The 14,882-nt window shown below is 39.1% G+C and overlaps 1 long non-coding RNA gene across 2 annotated transcripts in view; it reads left to right on the top strand.

Moving 5' to 3' along the window:
- The first annotated feature begins 1,655 nt into the window (after positions 1 to 1,655).
- Positions 1,656 to 14,882, top strand: part of LOC139674520 (uncharacterized) — a 58,001-nt gene continuing 44,774 nt past the window's right edge. Inside the window, exons 1-2 of one of the 2 annotated variants that reach the window (XR_011698312.1) lie at positions 1,656 to 1,857; positions 6,449 to 6,518. This is a non-coding gene — a long non-coding RNA (uncharacterized lncRNA). The remainder of the gene's footprint in view (positions 1,858 to 6,448; positions 6,519 to 14,882) is intronic. The other variant, XR_011698311.1, reaches the window with a different exon arrangement.

The following is a 14,882-nucleotide window of genomic DNA, read 5'->3' as shown; positions in this document are numbered from 1 at the left end:
TAAGTAATCATTTTTAGGGAAATATAAAAACAGCTTGCTCTTTTTTTCTTTCTCTTTTAAAAAAAGGACAGTGAAGGTGGTTTGCCTTTCGTTTAATGGTCTACTTGGTTGAAACACTCTCTGAGAAGCCATGACTTCTGGCATGTGAGATGTTTCATCTCCTGTCTCTTCATGACCACCACATGAGCAGAAGGAAACTACGGGTTTGTGGGAGACCCAGATGCTCTCACCTTGTGTGGGAATGCTCAACAGGAAGGGAGGACTTTTGAGTTCACGATGTGTGTGCTGGGGGTATCCACACTTTCAGTCTCTGGAAAATCCACAACCATTGTGGGAGCTGTGCTTGCTGGTAGCACAGCTTCACTCAGAGAAAGGCTGAACAAACCACTCAGCCCAGCCAGAAGCCTGGTACCATTAAGAATATAAAAGATGGGAATTTGAGCCCCTTTGGTCCAAGAAGGGAAATCTTTAGGTTATTTAGGCTGCATGAAAAACAGGGATTATGATATAGCTACTGCTCTAGCTTAGTCTTGTCACTGTGTGTCTGTGTACAGGGACAAGGTGGGTCAGATTTGGGAGATTTGGGCTGCCTGTGAGCCTGCAAGCTGATGCAGGGCAGGGGCTCCAGCCTGTGCTTCCTGGGCCCCTCTGAAAGCAGGACCATAGGCACTGCCGGGGTGGATTTAGACAAGCCAGGCATCCCCACAGTTCAGCAACAGCTGTGTAGCTTTTCGGAAGAGACTTTTTGCCTCTGCTGCCCACAGCTTGCCTAAGCCATCTCTAGAATCTGGATGCCGAGGCATAGATAAAAACACTGAAGTGAAAGCATGTGATATCAGAAGGGAGCTGGAAAATCTCATGCCGATTTAGACTGTGCCATGAGTATGTGCGCTTGTACAGAGACTTGCCAGGAGGGGGCTGAGGATCTCAAGGAACAGTCTACCTGTGCCTCCATGCCCAGGCAAGCCCCATCCAGCTCCACTGGCCCATCTGGCTTTTCTGTCCTTGGAGCTTATAAAGGGTGAATGGGTCAAATTCATCCCTGAGATAACACACACAAATGTTCTAATGCATTACATTTCAACTCAAACTGATGAACATCTGTGCTTGAAGGTGTGGGGGATTTGGGGCATTATTCAAGTTTCTTCTAGCACAATAGTTCACATTCAGCATAAATAGGGAAATGATGCACTGCACTGTATGACATCTGTGTCTTAGGGCCAGTGGCTAACTTTCTGTAAGCTCTGACATGCTTCAACATTAATAGGAACAAATGAAACCACAGGCCAGTTGAGCCCAATTGATTATAGAACCATGTGATACAATTTCAAAATGAAATAAATCTGCTGCTCCATTTTTATTTCTAGATAGGTAAATAAATTCATGTCAAGGTAATGTCTTAATAGTCTGCCAGTAAAAAAATGCAGCATTGCAGGTTTACAGGACAAGATCTGTGAATGTAATTCTGAGCTTTTTTCTTGCATTAAAGAGAATGCTCTGAACTTGAGTTTCACTCAAATAAAATACTAGAAAATGCCCTTTGGAAAAAGTTATTAATATTTTTGAATTTACATAATGTATCGTGCTCTGTACCTTTAAACCAGTATCAAGCAGCACCTGACAATCATTGCCAAGAGATAAGAAATAGTGTTCTGTGCTACAGGAAATGTCAACCAAAAAAAAAAAAATTAACAGTTCAAAGTCTCAATTCTATCAGACTAAAAAATGCCTCTCTTCTGCATCCTGCCTGTTTCTGCCCTTTAATATACTTTTGGGAGCTGCATAAATAAATAATGCTCTTATTTGATGATAGCATTCAAGAAAGAGTCATTTGTGAAGAGAAGGAACTTCATGAAGGTAAGTCATAATCTCACATTCTGCAGTCTCTGTCATAGTATAATCTGTGGTACAAAGTACTTGAGACAGGGATTAACTCTTGAATTTAGGTCATCACAGTGTCTAGTCCAAGCCATTAGATTTGATTTCTAATTCTTCAATGGTCTTAATTTCTGAGCTGTTCTGACCACTGCAGTTCTTGGTCAGTACTGGTAGGTAAAAGTGCAAACCAAAGCTATGCAATACATTGCAAAATTATGGGCTACAAAATTAACCAGTATTATTAGTTAGTTAGTGGTGAGTTTTGTTGTGCAAATAAATAACAATATTCCAAGTATCAGCAGAAGTTAAGTGAAGTATTTTACAATGGTTTTACTGAAAAGCAGGTGATGGAGGAAGAGAGCTGAAAAAGATGAATTTTGTAAGGACAGGGCTAAAAGTGAGTAATTAAGGCACACCAAAAATTAAGCAAAGCACCACACCCATCATGAAAGTTAGCACATTTATGCCAGTGGGCCGAAATCACACATTCTGTGTATGGAAAAGCTAATGGCCTTCCTTCAATATGTGCTGTCTTTTTTTCTTTTTTTTTTTTAACCTGGAACTGCACTATTCAGAATCAGGAGATTTTTTTTTCAGCATAAATTGAATCATCTGATGACAGTTTGAATTTGATATATACAAGGCTTTGGATCACAGGATTCATAGATTACTTCCTTTTCTATCTTGCCCTTCTGACAATTGTGTACTTCACCCCACCCTTGATTCTCTTTCTTTTATATATGTTGGATTCAAGTAAATTCCCTGTCTATTCAAGCAGCCTTATTCTTTGTCTGCCTACATTTCTCCATGGAAGGAAAGGTCTTTCAGGTAGTGTGAGGTGTCCTAACTGTCTCTGCTCCTCTCCATTTCTCTCTGGCAAAATTTTGGCAAGATCTGTGCAGAAAATGTTTGACTTTTTAGTACTGTAGTAGTTTTGAAGGTTGACTTTATGAGCTTTTTTCTTTGACAGAAGGGTTCTGTATATATGAGTGTGTATATGTATATATGTATAAAAATGCTTGTTCATTGCTTGCTGAACAGATGTATTCATGAAGAAAAAATTATTTTTGCCAGCACATGTTTTTTTACAGGAGCAAACCTCTTTTAATGGGGATGAGGCATAGCCCTCACCTAATTCTCTCCAAATGCTCTGCCTTTCCTCCTCTCCTTGAGTCCTATGTACTCTGAAGGAACACTTTGCACTTGTATCAAACACTCCTTCATTAAAATAATTCCTTCTTTGCTTTCAAAACTCTCTTCAGATATCTTCCTTTCACTTAGATCTCACTCAGAGTGTCCTCCTGGGCACTATCTGTAATCACCTCTTCACCTTTTGTTGTCATCCTCTACATTTGGATTAAATAATCTTCTTCTTGGGGCAGAGATCTTGCTTCCTATGCCCTTATGAAGGGATATTTTCATGTCCAGGAATGGAGAATTAGGAGACTACAAGCCAAGAAGAAAACATTTTCAAATTTTATTCTGAAATTTCATCTATAATTTTGCTGTTGGATAGGCAAACTGAAACCACCATTTAAAATCTACCAGTGTAATCTCCAGAAGTAAAAAAAATCCAGACCCTTGAACTCAGCAATTAGAAAATGAAAGAAGATTGCTTTCCTTAGATGTGTGATGATTTCCAAAGACCTATATTCAGGAATGAATAGCTAATTCACACATATTATCATTTAATAGCCAGATCTGCTAAACACACCCCTGACTTGAAAGACATCTAAGAATAGGAGGCATGCAAATTACTGTAATCCTTAAATTGTGCATATCTTTCAAAATCTGCTATCAAAGTCTTAGGTTTTTCTTTATATTTGGTTGCCTCACTTCCTCCAGAAAGCAAAACAAAACATTGGATTATTCCAAATAATGTTGGGCCTGTGGGGCTACTCTTTGTCACTAGGAATTAAATAATTCAAGGGATGAGTGCTTATCATACAGACCTAAAAGGAGTTTTGGTCCATGAGATCTTGCATCTTGTTTCAGAAATGATCAGCAGGTAGAGGAAAATGCTCTGCTTCTGTTCCCCAGAAGGGAATCAATTATTCAAAAAATGTTAATGTAGAAGGCATGCAGAGAAAAACTTTCTCCTTCAGTAAATGAAAGAAAACCTTTCACAACTGTTTGTATCAGAAAAATGCAGATACAAGATGATTTTGGGTTTATGTTTAAGAATCCTAAACTAAGAGCATCTGTTGGCTGCAAACGTAATCACTATACAAACATATGGGTATGCAATGAGAGAAAAAAGAAGTATGTATCATCATCTTTTTGTGCCTTATACAGTAAAAGGTGGGAGTAGCTCACTTGCATGACAAAGGAGGCAGAGCCTTAGGGTACAGATTTTGAGGAGTGCTCATTCTTGAAGACAGGCAAGCATATAGATTATTTTTAATACAAGTCTGAATGCACACAATTGGATTTGAGGTAAAATGGAACTGTGGAGCTGCTCTTCCTTGCTTACATGGAGAATTTCTATTTCTTTAACTCTCTTGGTACCATGGCACAGCCTCCCCTCACTGGATTCAGCTCTGTAGATGCAGAGATTCTCATAGCTGAAATTTTTGTCCTGGTAAAATAATACCTTAATTTTATTTCAAAATTATTTAAATCCTGAAAACACAGCTCATAGTTTGAAAGTCTCCTTCCAAAGCTTCTAAAAGTGCTGTGACACTCCTGAAGGGGGCTCATCATTGATATTTCCTTTCCAAATGCCATAACTCCTTTCTTTCCACATGCAGCCTTATCACTTGAACTGAACATGAAACTGGCCAAGCTCAAAGGGTCTTTTGAGCTTAATAGCTAAGGCAGTTAAAGCTGGGCCACCATCAGGCCCAGCCACCTTTAGTTTTCTGGCTCTACCACCAAATACCTCCTGATGAATGGGTGAGGTTCAAGTTTGAGTCTTGAGCAAGAACTTCTCTGTCCTGCTTCACAATGGGGCAGAGCCACTGTACCTTCCACCTGGACAGAAATTAGGCTATACTACATGGTATGCTTTGGTTCAGCCATAATTATTCATGAGTACCAATGACATTTAACATGCTTTGCTTCTGAATCATCTTCCAGAATATCCATATTCCTCACAGTAGTCATGACAGGAGCATGGCAGAGACATTTAAGTCTTCAAATCCCATTTTTTGTCTAGAATCAATTTGTTGTTGTTTTCTACAAGAATTTAGGCCATGTTTTTGAGAGCAAATAACAGTCTGATTACAACCACTCTGCTTGCATATATGATCACATAAGTGCAAAATGCTTAACACCTTTTGGAATATTTGTGCATATGGTTGTCCATGTGCGGGTATAATAGTGAGAAATATCATATTCATAGCCTCAAAGACATTCCCCCTCTGTGCAAAAAAGAAAGTCTAGGCATCAACAGAACCGGAACCAAGTCTCATGGCAACTGATTGACTCAAAATCTGCCTAGAGAGTCTGTTATAACTCTGCTGCCCGATAGGACTATCAATAGGACTATCAATTAAATATTAGCCTAGCAGTGATTTTTGGAATATGATCTTCAAAATGCTGGACTTGAATTATAAACTTGTCTTATGGTGGCTATGGACAGATGGATGTTATGTACTGATACTGAATCAGTGCTATCTGAATGCATTTTGAGGCATCCAGTTCTCCTGGCAGGCTCTGAAGAACTGCAGTCATTAGGTGTGATTTTTAATTATTTTTGGGTTTTGATGTGTACATCTAGAAATTTTTTTAATTGCCATAATTAATTGTCAAGAAATACATAGCTGCAATTTGCAATACAATCCATGGGATGCCATTTTCCTTTGTTAGGAAAAGACTTCTTGCTTGTACATTTTTCGACACACGGGGATACCCTCAAACTGTTTGTTGAGATAAATATCCTAAGAAAGTTCCAGTTTGAGACCAGGCTTGAGGCAATCCACTACGGCATTTTAGGAGGCAGATCAAAACTGCTTATTTTAACAAAAAAAGCTCTCCTCAACCCTTGCATGCATGTGTGGGTGTGTTCTAATTAGACCTTGGAGGATAATAAATAATTTATCCAAGATCTTTCACCTTCTTTGTTTGCAAATTGTCAACAAGACCACAGTTTTCCTGACTTTCTTACTGGAAATCACTCCTTAGGCCTCATCTATTTCCACGTTTTTCTAGTTTCTACCTTTATTGTACCTTATTTTTCTTTTGTCTTTTTCTCTCTGAACTTGAACCACATGTGATCTATACGTGTCATTAATTACGTATCACTACATTGCATTGAGACCCTGCTATTGCTATTTTTCATCCCTAAATTTGTGGAGTCATCCAGACCCAGGCAAAATGGATATATAATGAACAGGAATTTTTTATGCTTCTTTTGTACTCAGTTTACAGACTTATAAATACATAAGTAGGTGCAAGGAAATTGAAAAATCTTGCAGTCCACTGTGGTTCATTTTATTATTTTACATTTAGCTACTAAGATACTGTAATGATTTTGATAAAGTTACTACATTTTCACTTAATGGTTTTTTTTTTATTTTGTCATATCATTCTTTTTTTCCTAGTTCCCTAAGTTTTCCTTTGTTTTCAGCACAACAACCATTTCTGTAAAGTCACATATTTGCCTGGGAAGGAAGAGCAGTGAACGCATAGTAATAGCAGTAAGTCATTTGTATTTCTTTCAGATGCAGAAATGATAGTCTGTATTATATTACTCAACTCTAATATTGTGATAGTTAGAGGTACAACTCTTTATAGTTTCCCATACTATTCCGCCTTTCTGAGACCCATTCAGATGCTGTAACCCTCATGCACAGGGGATATTTCATTGGTTCACAGAATTTCCAGTGGAAATCCTGGATATTGAATTTGGATCTAAAGATTTTTATCACTTTGCACCAGCTCCACTCAACCTGTCTTTATCATATAGACTCAGCAGATCCTCAGGTAGGCTGCATTCTTGGAAGCCTTGTTATTATCTTTTAACCTGGAATAAATCCCCTAATTGCAGATTTGAAGTCTGCAGAATGTTGGAGATGCCAACACAATCACATGCACATGGAGGGGAAACAAGCATGCTGCTATCTCTATCGGGAAATCACTATGTTTTAAAAATACTTTCTAGGCTTTGGACCCATCAGGTCTTGGTCTGTCAAAACCAGCATATTGTCTGTCCTGTGTCCTTACATTTTCCTAGCATCAGTGTGGCTTTGAGAAAAAACTACCTCTTGGGTTTCATGGCCGCTATGGATCCTGCTAGGATCCTGAAATCTTTTACTTTTGCTAGAAATACATGGAAAACAGTACTGAACATGAGAGACCAGATAGTAAAACATGATTACACTGGGAGTTGTTTTTCCAAGTAACATATGACTGAAATTAAGAAATGAAGTTGGAAGTAAAAAGCATGGCTAAATCATTTTAAAAATGGAGGAAAGAGGCAGATTTTAGATTAATTTCAAAGTGTTGTTTATGGTTCAGAGCAGAACATAGTTGCGTTCACACCAGTGTTATTCCAGGAAGGCTCAGAGAGGCTGTAAGTGGTGTACATGAAGCAAGGGAGGCAGTCCAGTGCTGCCGTAGGCTCCTCATTGCACCCACCGCTCTTGTTTTCAAACCACTGGAAAACAACAAACTGCAGGCAAAATCCAAAGTATCGTTAAACTGTAAAAAGGCAAGAGCAAAACAGAACTGACAATACTTAGACTGTCTGAACTATACAAACAATACTAATTCAACACTGAAGCCTCCTGCATCCAGTATCCAGAGGTTCTGGTCTTCGAGAAGGTGACTTTCTTTAGATTGTTTTGTGACAACTAAAATGTATAAAGCAAAACCCCAAAAGGCCTGTCTACTCCAAAAATAAGTACTGTAAATTCTGACATCTTTATTACTTTACAGTGGATAGGAAAACCATAGGAGATATGACTTGCAAAAAATAAATATTTGTTCAATTTTCTGTTACTTTCTTACAGCCTTCCATAAAAAACTAAACAATTATTTAAAAATGTTTCTATATTAACAGTCCATCTAAATTCTCACTTCTGCTCTCTCATTTCCAGGTAACTGCTTTGAACACATAAAAATGTATCAGTGTACTCTTCCTCCTCCTCCCGTCCATCCTGACTATCAGGGCGATTTTAAATAATGTTTTGTGAATTGTTGCATTATTTAGTTGCTGGTGCCACTAGAATGTTAATAGGTTTCAATTAACCATTAAAATATACTTATGTGCTTCAGAGCACCTAAATACATCAGCTTCTTATCTTGGTGTCTGACTATGGAAACAAAAGTAACCCTGAAACACTTGGGTTAAGTATAGGTATGCAAAGCTTTGTTTCCTGTATGGCAGAGGCACCAAAACCATGAAACGTTTTATTTCTAGCTTCAGTGACTGTGGCCTATGTTGCATACCTAGCTTCACTCAAAGCTGGTTTGTCTACTTTTCTGACGGAGGTGCAAACTGCCTAAAGGGCACTGATTTCTTGGCAGAGCCACAAGCTACTTTTTTATGATAAGAAACAAGAGGTGCAAGTTAATACCCACTATCCAAGTGCACCTATTTTTATGATTCTGACTTAATGTGTCTTACAGTGATCAAAGTTCTACCAGGTAAAAATTGCTTATAGGGGTGAGAATGACAAACACTGGCCATGTGGTGTTACCTGCTTGTAACATAATTCCTCTGACTTTATTGGAACTTGTCCTCACAAAACCATGTGTTTACCTTGTAGCAGAAAAATAGGTAAGCCAGTGGCTTCAGAAGAAAAGCTGTACTATAAAAGGCTGCTAGTGGGAAAACGCTGTCTAGATCTGCTGCAACACCCCTTATGTGGGGCAAAAAGACATGAAACAGGGTCTTACTTCTCCATTCTGTTTCTGCAGTTCATAGCCACCCCTGAGCTTTGACTGCTCCAGAATATGAGCTGTGATGGGGTGTTCAGTCACTGCTGTGCAAACATGCGTCACCTCATTGGAGTCACTGTCTGCTAGGCCAGCACCTCAAGCTTGTGATGAGCGTAGCAGACTTGCTTAAAATGATGGGATTTCCAAAGGAGTCTGGAAGATTTGTGCACAATTTGTGCTGCACCACAGGTTTTCATTAGGAATGTGTCCTGCTCTGCAGCTGGGGCACAGAAGCAGTAATTGAGTGGGGACACACCTGCAGATGTCTTGGAACAATGAAATGCCTGTCTTGGAACAATGAAACTGGAGTGTGACATCTGCACTCTATTTTCATAGTCATTGACACTTCTTATCAGGTTGTTCCCTGTGGCATTCAGGGGAACCCTGTAGCACCATGGAGCAAGAGGCATAAACCAGCTACTGGCCAACACTCCTTCTCAGTGTGGCCCTCACTGACATGGGGTTGCCAATATTTAGAGGGTTCCTTTGAGGAAAATTCTATGAATGATGGATTGAAGCAGCTGGCACAGGGGTGTGCAGGATCAGCAGGGAGCAGGCAGTGATTTCTTTTTGCTGGTGTTTTATTGCATTGGGTTTTCCTACTGACATTTAGGCATGATTTAACTCAGTCTGGCAGAGCTGGGTACTGCAGGTGCCTGGTCAACAGGCAGCATGTGCTATTCACAGAGTTTCTGGCATGTCTTGCTTCTTGGTGTAGTGATACTGTGCAAGACGTGTCAGGTCTCCATTATGGAAAAGAAAATCTTGTTTGAACCTTGTGAGCCCCTAAAAAGCCAGCACCCCAGCTTCTTCCATAGCAGCTTCCCTCAGCCATCCCTGGCCATGGCTGAAGGAGATGCGAACAGGAGGTGAAAGCAAGGAAAAGAGCAAAGTGTGACCAGATCAGGGGATCAGCTTTGTAACAGAAACTTGGCAATAATAACTGGACTGCGTAGTGGAGAGGACCATCATTAGGGCAGTTTCTAGACCTCTTTTTGAAGTCTAAAGTCCACCTTGGCAACTGCTAGCTCCCAATTTGATGTTCAAATTTACACACCCACTTCTTGCTTTGGGACTGTGAACTGTTCAGAATGGACGTATGGGGGACCTTGCTCACCCAGTATGGGGACTGATGTCAAAAGTCTCATCTCTGTTTAACTGATGGATTTAACTGTCCATCAAGTTGAACAAGGGCAGGACCCTAGCTTAAATATGTTGTTTCACCTCCTGTCTCAACTGAACATTTCAGAAACCTCCATACTTGGTCCTTATTTTAGGCACTGGAGGGAAGCAACTCCATAGATTTAGCTTGCTGTGCTTCATTAGGGACATTCACAGCACCCTAACCAAGTGACTAATGCTAATAAATGAACAATAAACTGGGATTACTTTACAACGCGTGTCAATGATAAACATCTATTTTGTTACAGACAGCATTTGTGACAGCAGCTCTATTCATGTCGGAGTATAATTAAGTGGTCTGTGAAGATGTAGTTACAGCATAGAATGATTCCCATATTTCTTTAGACCGACAAGCTTGTAAAAGCCTCTTGGGCCAAATTCTTTACTTCTTGCCCCACGTATCATTGATTCTACCAGGGGAAAAATATCAACCCCATCAGAGCAGTCATTGTGCAATACAAATTACTTTTGCAATGCAGATGAGCATAAATATTTGAAAAGTAATATGACCACTATTGAAAACAATGGTTTAGAAAATTGCAATAAATGAATGAGTAAAAACTTGCACACTCTTTCATCTGCATATTACTTGTTTAAAGCCAATATGAAGGTGAGCTTGCTTAAAACAAGCATTTTTTAGGGAATCAAACATTTCCACATCAGTGACTTGGTTGTGTCAATCCAGTTGTCACTGTGTTTGGCTAGACTCAGCAGGCTATTTTACAGACATAAAGATGGACCTTAGTCACTGGGATTTTACCACCTACCATAGCTCTACAAGAAGATATTTGTTTACTGTGACATAACAAACCACTTTATCTCAAGCTTAACTGCAGGCATGTGAATATTCCTAATGAAATCAACAAGTCTTTAGCATGTGATGAAGCACCTACCCGATATGGTAAACATTGCTCCAAAACCAAGAATTTTCTTCACAGAATTCAAGCTTTGATGAATGTTTAATCATAAAGGCTTTTATTTCAGACAGTTTATAGATAAAATGCCATTATATGTATTGCTGTTTCACAACAGACATTTAAGTGAATATGTAGAGGGAATACATCATACTGCATAAGGCAACCAGCATCTGTAATTAATAATATGTTTTGTGGAGCTTGTACTTAACTGAAACATAGGAGAAAATTGCTTCAGGAAACTAAAGTACTCAAAGATGCATAGCAAGCATTTATGGTGGTCTCAGTCATATGAAAAGTAATAAAAACATGAAATGCATCCATATGGTTTAAATAAATGGAAGTGTGTGTTCTGAGTTAATGAAATATGCTTAGCAGAGAGCCATTCCTTCTTGGGCTGGGCAGCCGGAACATAGCATCACCTCGTGCCCCAGTCAGGCCAGTAAGGCCCCTCTTCTGAGGACAAATGCCGGTATTTCCAGATGTGGAACTGTGTAGTGAAGGTTACTATGTTTAATTCTTAACTCTGGCCCTTGGACCCTGGGGAGGATTCCCTTGGCCTGGAGTGCCATTCCCTGTGGAGTTCTCATGCCTTAGCAAGGTGAGGTCAAGAGAAAGGGTGAAGGAGGAACTGGGTATGACCAAATGCAACTGTTACTCCTGTGGTTGTAGAATGCAATATTACTATGGAAATAATAATTTAAAAAAAAAAAACAAATTTGTAACTGCAGCTGCTTCTGAAAGCAAGTTGTAAGCTCCACATTGTTGGGCAGCTGAGCCAGGCAGACAGTTGGAGATTTAAACTCCTTATTGGTACCTTGGTGGGCTACTGCCCCAGTCACAGCTGGAGAGACTTTGGCAGGCTCTGCATTACCCTTGTCTTTTAAAGAACAAAAGCAACTAAATGCAAAGCAGCAGTTCTTTACATTCTGCTTTCTAGTAAACATATGGTAGAGTCTCACATATACTGTGTGACAATAAAGCTAATAAAAACCTGAAATATTTACAAATGTATAAAAAAATCAGCAAGTTACTGATCTCAGCTTTTCAAGATCTTTTAAAAGTGTCAAAAGTATCACACTACATTCCATGAACAATCTTAACACTGCCTTTGAATCAGTTCTGCCTCTGGGTGGAAAACTGCTTGATGTGAGGCAGGAAAGAGGCTTTTGAAAGTCATTGCCAATTCCCTATCAAGGAGACCTTTAGGAAAATCAGATAAGGGCTGGACTGTACCCCTTAAAACCAGACTCTGCATGTGCATTCAATTATTCTGTGTGAATGCAATGAGTAAGAACTGTGTTAAACTCCCCTCTCTGCCAATGTATCTTACCATTTTCTGGTCTAAGAGGGATGGTTTGAGAAATGTCTATGGAGTGCAGAGAAACAGGAAAACAATGTAACATTTTATGAAATCTCTGATCAGGTAGTATTTGGCTTTGCTCCATAAACTACCAGTTTGATAGCATCTTCAGGCTATTCTCCTCATGGGTGAGATATGATCACCTAAACAGAGAGCAGAGCCAATATTACAGGACTCTCATAATCATGGGCCAAAACAATTTTGAAGGCATTGTGTGTGCAACACACACACATGCAACAAAAATGACTGAGCATTCTTAATTGCTAAAGAAACAAAGACTCAAGATGCTACCCTCATGAACAAAAAATGTTGACCATGTTTGGGTAATTAATACATCTGGTGGAATTTCAAACTAAGTACAGCTGTTATACAACTACAAAAAGCAGAAAATTTGTGTATCACTTCTCACTCAGATATATTAATTCATACTGAAAAAACAAATACTGTTTACTGTGTTTATGGGAAATGGAAACTTCTATAACAAATTCAATTTCATCAGCAAGATTTTTCTGATGAAACTTTATCAATCAAATTTCAGCTTAGCATTTTTGTCCATCTTTTCCTTTGAAGAAAGTGGGGGGTTTGAATACATAGCATAAAACAGGATTGGATTTAGGACATTGCAGTAGATTCTGATACATTTACTCACCTTAGGGGAAGTCAGAATTATTTAAAACATGAACTGCATCGAGCAGAGTGCTTAGCAATCATAGCCAGAGGAATGCATTTTATAAACATAGAGTGGTATTTATTTCTGAAACAGTTTATGTTTTAAAGGACTATTTTTGATAGACATTGTTCCTTGTACATGAAGACTGGAGAAAACCTGTAATTTTTTAATACTTTTTTTTTCTTGCATAGCAGTGCAATATATGATGAAGTAAATAAAGACATTTCTATAAGGATAGAAAATGCACCTTAGCTCAAAACCACAGAAAATCTTGTAAATACATTTTTGGCCTAATAAAAACTGCATGATGAATGTATGGAATTCAGAGAATGTATTTAACTTGGAACTCTTGAAATCTCATTCTTGTGTTTCTCTGGAAAGTATATAGTGTACTTTGGGGGTTGTTTTGGTGTGACAGGATAGGACAGGTACTGGGAAGGATTTATGAAAACAGACTTGAGATGACCTTGAGGCACTGAAGATTGCAGTTTATTCAAGGACTACAGTAATAAAAACAATGCTGTGATACATTTGAACTTCAATAACTACTTCAGAAGCAATTTTATGGCAAGCAACTCAGAATGGACTACATATCACACTATGCACATTTTGTTGGAAGTTGTGATGTTTTCTTTAAGGAATCAAGAAAAAGAAGTGAGGGCAGGAAAATGACCCTGCTCTGCATCAAGTGTTGTCTCACCTTCACAATTTTTCAAAGACTTTGTAGCTCCCTCAAACCTGAGGAGTCTTATGGAGATAAGCAATGAATAGATCCTCCTCTGCAGCTATAAATGGGAAAAAAAAGCCTATACAAAGTACCAGAGAAAGAATTGCTGGCAGCAATTTCAGGGGTCCAAATTTCATAACCCATCACACTATGGGATGAAAAAAAAGTGACATTCAGCACCTGCAATTTTATTGCTAGAGGTTTTATTGACTGCCCTCTAGTGAGACTGCTCACTGACAATCCCTAACCTCAGTGTAGGATTTTGCTGGCCAGGAGTTCAAGATGCTGTGCTTAACCTCCTTATAGTCTGTAGTATTTAGATCTGCAGCATTCCATTCTCCAGCAATAGTGATTAGGCACTGGACATGTGGGAGGGCAGGAAAGAGAGGGTGTGAAATTCTACTCTGGGAATTTCTCAGCATTGTCATGATGAAAATTAGAAGTTGTATTTCTCATTAAAAACATGGGCAACAACATGTAGCAGGTTTTCCCATTATTTTACCTTCTAAAATTTAAGGATAGATGATTGTTAATTGTTTTCCACGAAAGATCATCTTACCCATGTGTTGTAAAGTCTGGTTTAGCTAGCTAAGTGTGACACCCATTATAGGTCACAATAGCTTACAAAATCTGTCTTGGACATAAAACTGTTTTTTCTTCACTTTAGATACCTCAAACCCCTATGAAACTCTTATATTCTCAGAATCTTTGCAACTACATCCTCCAGCATGCTCTGACTTTCTAGGTGATCCCTACCTAGCAAAAACTGTGTTCAACGTGGCATTCCTCTTGCTTAAATCTGGTGCTGGTCAAACCTGAACCAGCAGAGGAGCTGATCTGTGTGCTCGGAGTGGCCAACTTTACAGCTGTCACACCTGGACACTGTGCTAGCACATTTAATTTAGCTCACGTTTGACTTTGGAAATAAAGAGACAAGGTTGGGCCACATGAAAGAGGCTTGATAACTCTGGGAAACAAGGCAATGGTTTCTTCTTCAGAGTTGCTTTCAGTTCCTATGACCCACATTTTCATACAAAAATATAATTTCCCAACACTCACCTCTCTTGAATGCACACCTGTAGGGGTTGCATGCCCTGCTGTTTTACTTCTCTCCAGTGCTACACTTTCCCAGCTCTGATTCCTTGCTCAGGCTGTACTCACATGGAGGAGTCTGAGTACCCAGAACAGTTGTGAGTGAAGTGCTCATACCTTGAGAAGGGTCTGCATCAGCACCTGCATGTGTTATATGTTAGTTGGTGTTGG

This window comes from Pithys albifrons, chromosome 7 (assembly GCF_047495875.1).
Source record: "Pithys albifrons albifrons isolate INPA30051 chromosome 7, PitAlb_v1, whole genome shotgun sequence".
In the NCBI taxonomy this organism is placed as follows: Eukaryota; Metazoa; Chordata; class Aves; order Passeriformes; family Thamnophilidae; genus Pithys; species Pithys albifrons.
Note: the sequence above shows the minus strand (reverse complement) of the source record. Positions and strands in the feature narration are given on the sequence as shown.